Source organism: Bufo bufo, chromosome 5, assembly GCF_905171765.1.
Source record: "Bufo bufo chromosome 5, aBufBuf1.1, whole genome shotgun sequence".
In the NCBI taxonomy this organism is placed as follows: domain Eukaryota; kingdom Metazoa; phylum Chordata; class Amphibia; order Anura; family Bufonidae; genus Bufo; species Bufo bufo.
The window spans coordinates 557,625,485-557,639,543 of record NC_053393.1 but is presented as its reverse complement, the minus strand read 5'-3'; the positions used below and the strand labels follow the sequence as shown (position 1 = coordinate 557,639,543).

The window sequence follows — 14,059 nt, the reverse complement described above, 5'->3', positions numbered from 1 at the left end:
GGACCTAGGCCTCCTAGATGTAGAAGATTATTATCAGACAGTCCAACTCCAAAGGAGGTTGGATATTGCTTTGCATAGTAAAATCACTCTGGCTCCCTAAACCAGCAAAAATTACCCTAGTTTCTAATCCCCTTCTCAACGGTCCCCTGTCTGGTCTCTCTTGACTAGGTCACAGCAAGTGTTCCGGTCTCCCTCGCCCTTGACCCCAGCTTCACTGCTACCTCCTCTAATGAGTATAGATACTACATGGGTTGGTGATCTTTGGAACCACCTCTCTAAGCATACAATAGCGGACCTGCTACCCTTGCATAGTATTCCTGCTGCCGAACTACTCCCTCCGTTTCTCAATTACATACTTGTCATATTCAGCATATCTGTAAGCGTTTATTAGCTCTGGCTTAAGAAATTAAAGCTCACATCCAGTCATCAGATATCTCTACTCTATTCTAAGCTGTTGATACAGAATGCTCCTTCTGATCCAGCTTTTCTAGGTCTCTGGGAGGTGGAATTAGGGTTTAGTTTATCATCAGATGAGAAAACCTTTGTGCTTAAGAATTGACATGGCTTTTTCAAGATGTATAAAGATTCAGGAGAACCTTTACAGGACAGGACACCAGAGTTCTTGCATCAATTAAGGTGCATTTAGATGCTCAAAGGAGCAGCCGATTGTCAGAAAGGAAGCGTATCTCCCAATCAGCTACTCGTTAAGTGGAAGTGAAGCGCCTCATTTACATGCAGCGATCATCTCCACAGTATGAGGACGAGTGATGACTGCCGCTCTCGCTCTTTCCATTACAAAATCATTGTTTAGCACCTTCATTGGGTGATCGGCGTCAACTTTAGATGAGCAGATTATCAAGAACGAGGGTTTGTGAGAATGTTTGTTCACAATACTCAGTCTGAACATTGTGCCGTGTAAATCCACCTTCTATTGCACAATGGTTAGACAAGGTCAGCCAAATTTGTTGCCTAGAGGAGTTAACTAGCTGGCAAGACCACACTCATAACCAATTTATGCGAATCTGGTAGCCTGGGTTACAGCATTGCCTCAAAGGGAGATAAGCCATTGTTCTCGTATAGCCAGTTCTATTTCCCTGGATGCCTGTACTTTGGTCTTGCAAACAACTCTCCAACTATGGGTTCAACTTGACTACCCTTCAACCTGCCAAGGCAGGGGCCAGGCTAGGGCAAGTCAGTTTCAGAGAGGAGAATTAGGAGTAAGGGTACGTGAGATGCATCTCCTGCTCTTCCAGGCCATGTGGACCGCAGAATTGACCTAGGGAGATTGCAGGGTCCTAGGCCACAGAGGAATTGCAGGCTACAGCGTATTAGAGTCAACCGATCCATCAAGACTCCATTGCAGAGGTGGTAGGAAACATGTTAAGACACCATCACAATAGCTTAGCACAGGCCTAGCTAGAAGCCTGCATCATTCAGTGGACACCTACAGTCACACATGCCAGATTAAAGCCATAGGGAATGGAGTCCAGAGAGAGAGAGAGACAGCGTGAGCTAGCAAATGTCTGAGTGTCTCTTCTGCCACATCGCTAGATCTGATACCCCATCATCTGGGAAGAGAGAACTGCACTTTGTATGGACTGCTGCTGGATGTGCTGTGGATGTCATTGTTATGGGGGCACTGTGGATGACATTTATGGAGGCGCTGTGGATGTCACTGTTATGGGGGCACTGTAAATGTCACTTATGGGGGAATCTGTGGATGTCACTGTTATGGGGGCGCTGTGGATGTCACTGTTATGGGGGCGCTGTGGATGTCACTGTTATGGGGGATCTGTGGATGTCACTTATGGGGGATCTGTAGATGTCACTGTTTTGGGGGATCTGTGGATGTCACTGTTATGGAGGATCTGTGAATGTCACTGTTATGGGGGATCTGTGGATGTCACTGTTATGGGAGCACTGTGGATGTCACTAATGGGGGATCTGTGGATGTCACTGTTATGAGGGCGCTGTGGAAGTCACTGTTATGGGGGTGATGTTATAGGTATGATTTCCTTCTTTTGGGGGTTATTAAAATAACCACCCTGCTCACCGTAGGGCCTGCCATGAACCCCATATCAGAGAATTAGAATCTCCATCCATTTTGTTTATGCCAAAACAGTCGACGGTGGGCAGCCCACTAGTATTTGGAAATCTCAGGGGCAGCTAAACCTCCAGTGGTCTTGGGGTCAGAAGTATGAGCCAATATATTTTTATTACCCTTTTTCTCGCCCAAATGAAATGAAGGATAGAAGCCTGGATTGCTTTCAAGTTGGACTGTGATAGGAAGTGTTTCAGAGAGAGAATAACTTTGCCGGTTGGTCATCTTGATAGAGGATTTCGGCCAAATAGTGAGTGGTAAAGTATCCCAGCTGTCAAGAATTTAAAAAGTTTTGGGCAAAGTAGTATATGTGGGGTAAGATTTACTCCAGGTAACTGAGAGATCCTGCCAGTGGTAGTGAATATAGTTCTTCAAGAAATCCAAAAGACCGTTAGAAATCTTAAGAGACAGGCTTCTGTCTTGGAGGTCTTTACTCCGTATCTGGATAGAGGACCAAACCTCTCAAAGAGAGAATGTAAGTTTGGCTATTGTGTGGAGACTGGTTAGAAAGAGCAATACCTCATCTGCAAAAAGGGACCGATTCAATTCCTTTTTCCTAAGACCCTTTATTATCCGGGTGAAGGCAAATTGTCATCGCTAGGAATTCAAGGTACAAAACATACAAGAGGGTGGAAAGAGATCAACCTCGCTGAAATCCTAAAAGATTGAGACATGGCGTGTATTTAAGGACTAAACTGAATGTGCCTGTGAGGTCATTAGTCAAACCCTTAAGACGGGGCTCAGTAACCGGAACTCAGTCTGAAGAACAATACATAACCGAGGATGGCCATAGTAACCGGGAGCGCTCAGTGGCCCCAGATATACAGTCACTGAGACAATATATTGAGGGTATTGCTAACCTGTAAGAGGCACTCCACCACCCTCCTTTTTAACCTGTAAGAGAAAAGATAAGAACACACTCAGTATCTCGGAGAATCATACTGGGAGAGCTGGAGGTCCTCTGATGGCGAACAGAGAAACATCTAAATGGATGTCTAAAGAAGATCTCACAGATGGGGTCCTGGGTGCGAGGAGACTCTGATGAACCTCAAGAAAGTTCTTCCTTTTCAGGTGCTGGTTGCTAGAGCGGTGAAGGTGCCACAGGGGAAGCTATTTCCCAATCCGTGATGTCCAGAATCAATATGTCCAATGCAGAGCAAAAAGGCTGTAAATCTTCCTGACCTGCAGAGAGACTCATCGACCATTCTTATTAAGAGAGAAGAGATAACCCCAGCAGTGCCTGATCTTATCTCTCAATAGTCAGAGTACACGCAAGAGAGATCACGCTAGAGAGATAATAAGAGTGAGAGTACATGCTGCTTTTGTAGTGTGGGGCAGGAGAGATCAGGAAACGCTTGTAATGAGGCACCTGCAGTCAGTAGACCACACAGTACGGACCTTTGCGATTTTTGCTTCTTTTAGCTCGGAGTCATGCACACTGCAGATAATGTCTCTGGGTTGGTCAGAGGACCCTTTGGGGCGCAGGGCAGAGTGGGGGGGGGCTGTCAAATTTGATGCTGCATGAAGATGGTTCTTCAAAACAGAGTTTAAGTCCTTTTTATCTGTAGCCTTGTAAAATCCCTACAATCTGATGTTATTTTGGCGCCCCCTGTTGTCCCAGTTTTCAAAAACGTTGCATGGCTTCTTCCAAGGCAAGAGATTGTGAGGCCTCTGTCTGCTCTGTTTTTCCTGTGCTCCCTCCAACACATCATCCCTCTCAGCTATAGACTTGAGATCTTGTCTAACAGTAGACATTTCAGCTTTACTGGTCTCCTCACCTCCGAGACAAGTGTCTGGAAGTCGTCCTGATTGGGCAGTTAAGTATTTCTGTAGGTATTCAGACCCTCGGGTGATGCAGTAATGGTTGAATCAACATCCGCAAGGGAATCTGAGGAGGCACCACACATCTTAAGTAGGTTTAGACAATGATGCGGTTGCACTTAATGAGACTTCTGGCAGAGCTGCCCAATCAGATCATGCAGGAAGCGGGGTGGTTGGCAGTTTTGCCGCTTTGGCCTGCTGTTTAGTTGGCATGGAAGCAAGTGTTGAAGCACAAACCTGAGAGCACATGTTGTCAAGATGGCGGCGGGTCCGGTGGAAGGAGCGTTGCCTTGTTGGTTGAAACTCAGCAGCAAGAAGAGAGGCCGGAAGATGCAGGAGGTTCCACAGAAAAGACATGTCTACAGACCTGAGCCGATTCTGGAGGAAGAGAAGAGTGGACAGGAACCGCGTAATCCAGATGACTGGACCTGCAGAAGGGAGCATTCCGCCCTCGTAAAGAGTAGTTGAAATAAAGATGATCTTTGAAGCCAATTTCCTGCTGATGAGAATTTCATGGCGTCACGATCACAACTCGTACTGAGGTGAAGACGATGGTGGGAAAGCTGTCCGTAACAGGAAGGAAGATCCGGTGCATCTCAGGCTTTGGGAGAAAAATGCAGTTTGTATTGATGTCAACACCTTGAAAATGTAGTGCAGGAAGCAACGAAGAGACAGTAGTGCAGCAGAACGGTTCTTTACTGAATAAACCAAATGCACACAGGTCAAGACAGTTCTCACATGCAATGGAGCGGCCGATGTTACACAAGTGCTACAGCTCTCACAGCTGCACAGGTAACAGCAGGCAGGAGGCGTGTCTTTGAAGTAGTTGAAGCAATCTTCCATATCTTGCACTTTGCTAGCTGACTCCGGGATGAGCTTCCAGAGGTGGGCAATGTAACTAAGACAGGTGGTTCGCCCTCGCAGCAGGAAAACACTTCTGCTCTATTAGACAGGTTGCCGTCCTCACAGTACGAGTCCACAACATTCACCGTGGGATGTGGAAAGATTTATAGAGGTCAAGCTTTGGTGTGCTCAGGTACTGGAGGCTTCTCCTGAACACGAGTGCCCTAGAGTCTATAGGTCCTGTTAGATTGGGCACTTCTATAGGTCTTTACTTACACCTCTCTCATAGCTGGACTGTTCTCTGTAGATATTCTGGCTCTGTCCCAGGTCCAGGATGAGCTGAGGTTGTCAGCAGCACACATTTGCTTTCTCTCCCTAGCCCTGACTAGGTTGGACTAGCATCTGGCTTACAATGAACTAGTCTCAGCCACACGAGGGAGTCCAGTCAGAGTTCCCGCTCTGACCATGTTCATACATATACAGTAAAGAGAATATACAGATGACATGTTATAGTAGAAGTATGTCATTAACCCGTTGTAGTATAATGTGACTTTCATTGCAGTATAATCTGACTTTCTGAGCAGGATGTGGCACACCCACTTACTGGTGTGAATCTCCAACTTTTTGAAACCGTCATGAGGTGAATCTAGAGTGAAACTCATTAACATGGGTAATAGAGATGAGCCAATTTCTGGAAATTAGTTTCAGGTCCAATGCTAAAGAAAAGGTCGGAAAATTTGACCTGAATCAAAAGTGCTCAGATTGGCCTGAAAATTGGGGTATAACACTCTGAGGTCTCCAAGGTCACATTTTCCTTTCTCGCCCTTCAAACTCTTCAACACAAAGTCCTCAGCAGTAAACAATGGCTGCTTAATACCACGTACTGCGCCCTCACGTTTATTACGTGCCTTACCAGTTAAAAAAAATGACCCCTTACTGAGGTCAGATTCCTGCAGGTATTTCTACACACGTAGTACTGGAAAAAACAGGTGCTTGTTCTGCACAAGCGTCCAAATATTCTCCCTATTTTTGTGGGATGGAGGAACAAGCAGCAGCAGAGCCGTATGGAACCTAAACGACAAGGCAGGAGATGTGCAACTGTGTAGGGGTAGTAGTAGTGGCACCAGGGGGAATAGCGGTACAGTATAGAATATAATGGACAGCAGCGTTATAAATAACAGCAATGGAAGATCTAGTCACTGTGGAGGAAACTAATGGGGCATTAATACTGTGGGGGCGGCGCTAAGGGGCATTAATACTGTGGGGGCGGTACTAGGGGGCATTACTACTGTGGTGGGAGGCACTAAGGGGCATTAATACTGTGGGGAGGAGGAACTAAGGGACATTAATACTGAGGTGGCGGCACTAAGGGGCATTACTACTGTGGTGGGAAACACTAAGGGGCATTAATACGGGGCATTAATACTGTGGGGGGAGGCCCTAAGGGACATTAATACTGTGGGGGGGGGAGGCACTAAGGGGCATTAATACTGTGGTGGGAGGCACTAAGGGGCATTAATACTGTGGGGGGAGGCACTAAGGGGCATTAATACTGTGGTGGGAGGCACTAAGGGGCATTAATACTGTGGTGGGAGGCACTAAGGGGCATTTATACTGTGGGGGCAGCATTTAGGGGCATTAATACTGTGGGGGGAGACAAACAAAGCTGTAAAGTAGGCTCTTGACTCCTCCCATCCAACGCTAGAAAGCATTTTATTTCCAGTTTTTTTTACAGGACTGAGAGGGCGGCGGTTGTAGGGGGCGAGCGGGCGTCAGGACCAGACACAGAAGGGGGAATGTGACATGAGAGGGGATCAGAAATCTGCAATGGGGCCCAAACTTTTCTACTTACATCCCTGAAGGCAGCATCATGTAGGATTAGATACACAGCTCAGCAGACAGTATCACACAGGGTAGGATTAGATACACAGCTCAGCAGACAGTATCGCACAGGATAGGATTAGATACACAGCTCAGCAGACAGTATCGCACAGGATAGGATTAGATACACAGCTCAGCAGACAGTATCACACAGGATAGGATTAGATACACAGCTCAGCAGACTGTATCACACAGGAGAGGATTAGATACACAGCTCAGCAGACAGTATCGCACAGGATAGGATTAGATACACAGCTCAGCAGACAGTATCACACAGGATAGGATTAGATACACAGCTCAGCAGACTGTATCACACAGGAGAGGATTAGATACACAGCTCAGCAGACAGTATCACACAGGATAGGATTAGATACACAGCTCAGCAGACAGTATCGCACAGGATAGGATTAGATACACAGCTCAGCAGACAGTATCACACGGGATAGGATTAGATACACAGCTCAGCAGACAGTATCACACGGGATAGGATTAGATACACCGCTCAGCACAGTATCACACGGGATAGGATTAGATACACAGCTCAGCAGACAGTATCACACAGGAGAGGATTAGATACACAGCTCAGCAGACTGTATCACACAGGATAGGATTAGATACACAGCTCAGCAGACAGTATCACACAGGATAGGATTAGATACACAGCTCAGCAGACAGTATCACACAGGATAGGATTAGATACACAGCTAATCAGACAGTATCACACAGGATAGGATTAGATACACAGCTCAGCAGACAGTATCACACAGGGTAGGATTAGATACACAGCTCAGCAGACAGTATCACACGGGATAGGATTAGATACACAGCTCAGCAGTCAGTATCACACAGGACGGGATTAGATACACAGCTCAGCAGACAGTATCACACAGGATAGGATTAGATACACAGCTCAGCAGACAGTATCACACGGGATAGGATTAGATACACAGCTCAGCAGTCAGTATCACACAGGACGGGATTAGATACACAGCTCAGCAGACAGTATCACACGGGATAGGATTAGATACACAGCTCAGCAGACAGTATCACACGGGATAGGATTAGATACACAGCTCAGCAGACAGTATCACACGGGATAGGATTAGATACACAGCTCAGCAGACAGTATCACACGGGATAGGATTAGATACACAGCTCAGCAGACAGTATCACACAGGACAGGATTAGATACACAGCTCAGCAGACAGTATCACACGGGATAGGATTAGATACACAGCTCAGCAGACAGTATCACACAGGAGAGGATTAGATACACAGCTCAGCAGGGAGTATCACACAGGACAGGATTAGATACACAGCTCAGCAGACAGTATCACACAGGATAGGATTAGATACACAGCTCAGCAGACAGTATCACACAGGCTAGGATTAGATACACAGCTCAGCAGACAGTATCACACAAGAGAAGCTGTGATCCAGGCTCAGCAGGCTGTATCTCACATGAGAGGCTTAGATACGGCTGTGCTGGCCGCTCCCAGTGTTTGGGGCTCTGGAGATGGTGAGGGAAGCGCCTGTGGCCCTCAGTGATGTGAGGAGAGGAGCAGGAGCCATGTCTGGGTGTACTAACATGGCCGCCGGAGGTGTAGGGGGCGGGGCTAGTGCTGACTGACCAGTGTGCCAGGCGCGGCCAGCCCTGTGACGTCACACCGCAAAGCATGCTGGGAGAGGAAAACTCCAGGAACCTGAGGGAAAGAGGAAGTTCTGCTGGAAACGTCCTGTAAAGAGGCTCTGATGTCCGGACAGCGGGAGGGAGAGCCCCGGCCTGAGGAGGAGCAGGTACCGGGGAGCCGGGGGCCGCAGTCAGTAGTGCAGTGTGTGATGTCTGTCACAGCTGGTGCTTCAGTAGTGCAGTGTGTGATGTCTGTCACAGCTGGGGCTTCAGTAGTGCAGTGTATTGTGGCAGTTGATGCTTCAGTAGTGCAGTGTATTGTGGCAGTTGATGCTTCAGTAGTGCAGTGTATTGCGGCAGTTGACGCTTCAGTAGTGCAGTGTGTGATGTCTGTCACAGCTGGGGCTTCAGTAGTGCAGTGTATGATGTCTGTCACAGCTGGTGCTTCAGTAGTGCAGTGTATGATGTCTGTCACAGCTGGTGCTTCAGTAGTGCAGTGTATGATGTCTGTCACAGCTGGTGCTTCAGTAGTGCAGTGTATGATGTCTGTCACAGCTGATGCTTCAGTAGTGCAGTGTATGATGTCTGTCACAGCTGGTGCTTCAGTAGTGCAGTGTGTGATGTCTGTCACAGCTGGTGCTTCAGTAGTGCAGTGTGTGATGTCTGTCACAGCTGGTGCTTCAGTAGTGCAGTGTATGATGTCTGAGGCAGTTGATGCTTCAGTAGTGCAGTGTGTGATGTCTGTCACAGCTGGTGCTTCAGTAGTGCAGTGTATGATGTCTGTCACAGTTGATGCTTCAGTAGTGCAGTGTGTGATGTCTGTCACAGCTGGTGCTTCAGTAGTGCAGTGTATGATGTCTGTCACAGTTGATGCTTCAGTAGTGCAGTGTATGATGTCTGTCACAGCTGATGCTTCAGTAGTGCAGTGTATGATGTCTGTCACAGTTGATGCTTCAGTAGTGCAGTGTATGATGTCTGTCACAGCTGGTGCTTCAGTAGTGCAGTGTATGATGTCTGTCACAGCTGATGCTTCAGTAGTGCAGTGTATGATGTCTGTCACAGCTGATGCTTCAGTAGTGCAGTGTATGATGTCTGTCACAGTTGATGCTTCAGTAGTGCAGTGTGTGATGTCTGTCACAGCTGGTGCTTCAGTAGTGCAGTGTATGATGTCTGTCACAGTTGATGCTTCAGTAGTGCAGTGTATGATGTCTGTCACAGCTGATGCTTCAGTAGTGCAGTCTGTTATGTCTGAGGCAGTTGATGCTTCAGTAGGGCAGTCCTCTGAGCGCTGTGGCCTTCTCTCTGCTGTTCCTAGACCAGTGATGTCACGTTCATCGGTCACTTGGCCGAGGAGCAGCTCAGCCCCATGGAAGTGACTGGAGCTGAGTGTGATACCAACCACGGCCACTGTGCAGTGTGCGGCGCTGTGCTTGGTGAGATGAGAAAAGGCTGCGGCATTCACAGGAGAATCCGTGACTTCTCAAATAGCTGATGGGCGGGGGTCCTGGGTGTCAGACCCCCCACCGATCAGACACTGAGGACCTACCCTGAGGACGGCTATCAGGAGAGGTGAGCGGACACCTGCATGTTCGGGTTCGGCCGAACTTCTGAAAAAAAGTTTGAGTTCGGGACCTGAACTTGACCCCGAACCCCATTGAAGTAAATGGGGACCCGAACTTTTGGGCACTAAAACGGCTGTAGAAATGTCCTGGAAAGGGCTCGAGGGCTGCAAATGGCGTCAACATGTGGTGAAGAGCGGCAAGTGACTTAACCCCTTCAGGACTCAGGACGTACCGGTACGTCCTAAGTTTAAATCTCGATTGCGGCGGGGGTTAATCGCAACAGGATGTCCGCTGAAATCATTCAGCGGGCATCCTGTCACAACGCCGGAGGGGGTCCCGTGACCCCCCCGTGTCAGTGATCGCTGCAGCTTTTACCTATTGCGGTGGTGGCGCGTGGCGGTGCCATCAAGTCCCCATGGGGCTGTAGGGGGGACCCGATGGCATGGAAGGCATCGCGCTGCCTTCCGGTGACGAGCCTGTGAGATCCAGCCCCCGGAAGCTGTATGAGTAATGCACACAGTATTAGGCTACATGCACTCGACCGTGCTGTATTTTGCGGTCTGCAAACCGCGGATCCGCAAAAAACGGAAGCCGCCCGTTTGCCTTCCGCAATTTACGGAACGGGCGGCCATTGATATAACTGCCTATTCTTGTCCGTTTTGCGGACAAGAATAGGACATGTTATATTTTTTCACGGAGTGCTGTCCGCATCTTTTGCGGCCCCATCGAAGTGAATGGGTCCGCGGCGCGGATGCGGACCAAAACAACAGCCGTGTGCATGAGGCCTTACTCATACAGCCAATGCATTCCAATACAGAAGTACTGGAATGCATTGTAAAAGGGATTAGACCCCCAAAAGTTGAAGTCCCAAAGTAGGACAAAAAATAACGTAAAAAAAAAGTTGAATAAATAAAGTTTTCCCCCCCAAAAGTTTCAAGTAAAAATAAACAAAAACTTCATTTTCCCCAAATAAAGTTAAAAAAAATAGGGGGGGAGGGGATGTATTAGGTATTGCCGTGTCGGTATCAACCGGCTCTATGAACATATCACATGACCTAACCCCTCAGATGAACACTGTGAATAAACTGTGCTAAATAAACCATTTTTTGTCACCTTACATCACAAAAAGTGTAATCGCAAGCGATCAAAAAGTCACACGCACCCCAAAATAGTGCCAATAAAACCGTCATCTCATCCCGCAAAAATCATACCCTACCCAAGGTAATCGCCCAAAAACTGAAAAAAATATGGCTCTCAGACTATGGAAACACAAAAACATGATTTTTTTTGCTTTAAAAATGAAATCATTGTGTAAAACTTACATAAATAAAAAAAGAGTATACATATTAGATATCGCCGCGTCTGTAATAATTTGCTCTATAAAAATATCACATGACCTAACCCCTCAGGTGAATACCATAAAAAATAAAAACGGTGTAAAAAAAAGCCTTTTTTTTTTTTTTTACCTTGCATCACAAAATGTGTAATCGCAAGCGATCAAAAAGTCACACGCACCCCAAAATAGTGCCAATAAAACCGTCATTTCATCCCACAAAAATCATACCATACCCAAGGTAATCGCCCAAAAACTGAAAAAACTATGGCTCTCAGACTATGGAAACACTAAAACATGTTTTTTTTTTTTCAAAAAACAAATCATTGTGTAAAACTTACATAAATAAATAAAAAGTATACATTTAAGGTATCACCGCGTCCGTGACAACCTTTTCTATAAAAATACCACATGATCTAACCTGTCAGATGAATGTTGTAAATAACAGAGAATAAAACCGGTTGCCTCACAAAAAGTGTAATATAGAGCAACCAAAAATCATATGTACCCTAAACTAGTACCAACAATACTGCCACCCTATCCCGTAGTTTCTAAAATGGGGTCACTTTTTTTGAGTTTCTACTCTAGAGGGGCATCAGGGGGGCGTCAAATGGGACATGGTGTCAAAAAAAACAGTCCAGCAAAATCTGCCTTCCAAAAACCGTATGGCATTCCTTTCCTTCTGCGCCCTGCCGAGTGCCCGTACAGCGGTTTACGACCACATATGGGGTGTTTCTGTAAACTACAGAATCAGGGCCATAAATATTGAGTTTGGTTTGGCTGTTAACCCTTGCTTAGTAACTGGAAAAAAATTATTAAAATTGAAAATCTGCCAAAAAAGTGAAATTTTGAAATTGTATCTCTATTTCCATTAAATCTTGTGGAACACCTAAAGGGTTAACGACGTTTGTAAAATCAGTTTTGAATACCTTGAGGGGTGTAGTTTTTTGGGTGGTTTCTATTATGTAAGCCTCACAAAGTGACTTCTGACTAGGGATCGACCGATATTGATTTTTTAGGGCCGATACCGATACCGATAATTTGTGAACTTTCAGGCCGATAGCCGATAATTTATACCGATATTCTGGGAATTTTCATTTTTGAGAAAAAAAATTCCTACACAAATCTGCTGAAAACTAATATGTTTATTGTTAATGTGTATTTTTTTTTTATAAATCTTTTTCATTTATACTTAATATTTTTGTGTTTTTTTTTTACTAACTTTTAACCCCCTTAGGGACTAGAACCTTTGTCCTATTCACCCTGATAGATCTCTATCAGGGTGAATAGGATCTCACACTGTCCCTGCTGCTCTGTGCATAGTGCACACAGCAGCATGGAGCTGAACATGGCAGCCAGGGCTTCAATAGCGTCCTGGCTGCCATGGTAACCGATCGGAGCCCCAGGCTTACACAGCTGGGGCTCCGATCGGAGGAGCAGGGGAGAGGGGATCCTGTGGCCACTGCCACCAATGATTAATACTGGGTGGGGGGGCGCACTGCGCCACCAATGTTTTTACTATTGGCCGGGATTGGGATGGGGGTGGGGGGCGCACTGCGCCACCAATGAAGATAAGTCTATCGATCATTCATATACAGGAGGCGGGAGCTGGCTGCAGAATCACATAGCCGGCTCCCGACCTCTATCAGCTGTAGCTGCGATCCGCGGCACCTGAGGAGTTAACTACCGCGGACCGCAGCTATTGCTCATAGAGGTCGGGAGCCGGCTATGTGATTCTGCAGCCAGCTCCCGCCTCCTGTATATGAATGAATGAAAGACTCATCTTCATTGGTGGAGCGGTGCCACAGCCCCTCCCCTCCTCTTGTCTTCTCTCCCGTCATTGGTGGCAGCGGCAGCAGCAGCACAGGGGGGAGGAGACACGGCTTCCTTCTCCCCTGTGCTGCGGAGGGAACACAGAGCGCTGAGAGCAGCGCGTTCTGTGTTCCCAATACGTTATCGGAATAGATGCCGATACCGATAACGTTCAAAATCCTCAATATCGGCCGATAATATCGGCCAAACCGATAATCGGTCGATCCCTACTTCTGACCTGAACTGGTCCCTAAAAATTGGGTTTTTGAAAATTTCTGAAAAATTTCAAGATTTGCTTCTAAACTTCTAAGCCTTGTAACATCCCCAAAAAATAAAATATCATTCCCAAAATGATCCAAACATGAAGTAGACATATGGGGAATGTAAAGTAATAACTATTTTTGGAGGTATTACTATGTATTAGGGCTCTTTCACACTTGCGTTGTTCTGTTCCGGCATAGAGTTCCGTCGTCGGGGCTCTATGCCGGAAGAATCCTGATCAGTTTTATCCTAATGCATTCTGAATGGAGAGAAATCCGTTCAGGATGCATCAGGATGTCTTCAGTTCCGGACCGGAACGTTTTTTGGCCGGAGAAAATACCGCAGCATGCTGCGCTTTTTGCTCCGGCCAAAAATCCTGAACACTTGCCGCAAGGCCGGATCCGGAATTAATGCCCATTGAAAGGCATTGATCCGGATCCGGCCTTAAGCTAAACGTCGTTTCGGCGCATTACCGGATCCGACGTTTAGCTTTTTCTGAATAGTGTCCTGGCAGCCATGGTAACCAAAGTCCTGGTTGCCATGGTAAAGTGTAGTGGGGAGCGGGGGAGCAGTATACTTACCGTCCGTGCGGCTCCTGGGGCGCTTCAGAGTGACGTCAGGGCGCCCCACGCGCATTGATGACGTGATCGCATGGATCACGTCATCCATGCGCATGGGGCGCTCTGACGTCATTCTGTAGCGCCCCGGGAGCCGCACGGACGGTAAGTATACTGCTCCCCCGCTCCCCACTACTACTATGGCAGCCAGGACTTTAATAGCGTCCTGGCTGCCATAGTAACACTGAACGCATTTTG

The 14,059-nt window shown here is 47.0% G+C and overlaps 1 protein-coding gene across 1 annotated transcript in view; it reads left to right on the top strand.

The window, feature by feature from the left end:
• The first annotated feature begins 8,333 nt into the window (after window positions 1-8,333).
• LOC121002652 (zinc finger protein 850-like) overlaps window positions 8,334-14,059 on the top strand; it is a 78,153-nt gene continuing 72,427 nt past the window's right edge. Inside the window, exon 1 of the mRNA XM_040434086.1 lies at window positions 8,334-8,443. The gene's annotated coding sequence lies outside the window, so the exon portion shown is untranslated. The remainder of the gene's footprint in view (window positions 8,444-14,059) is intronic.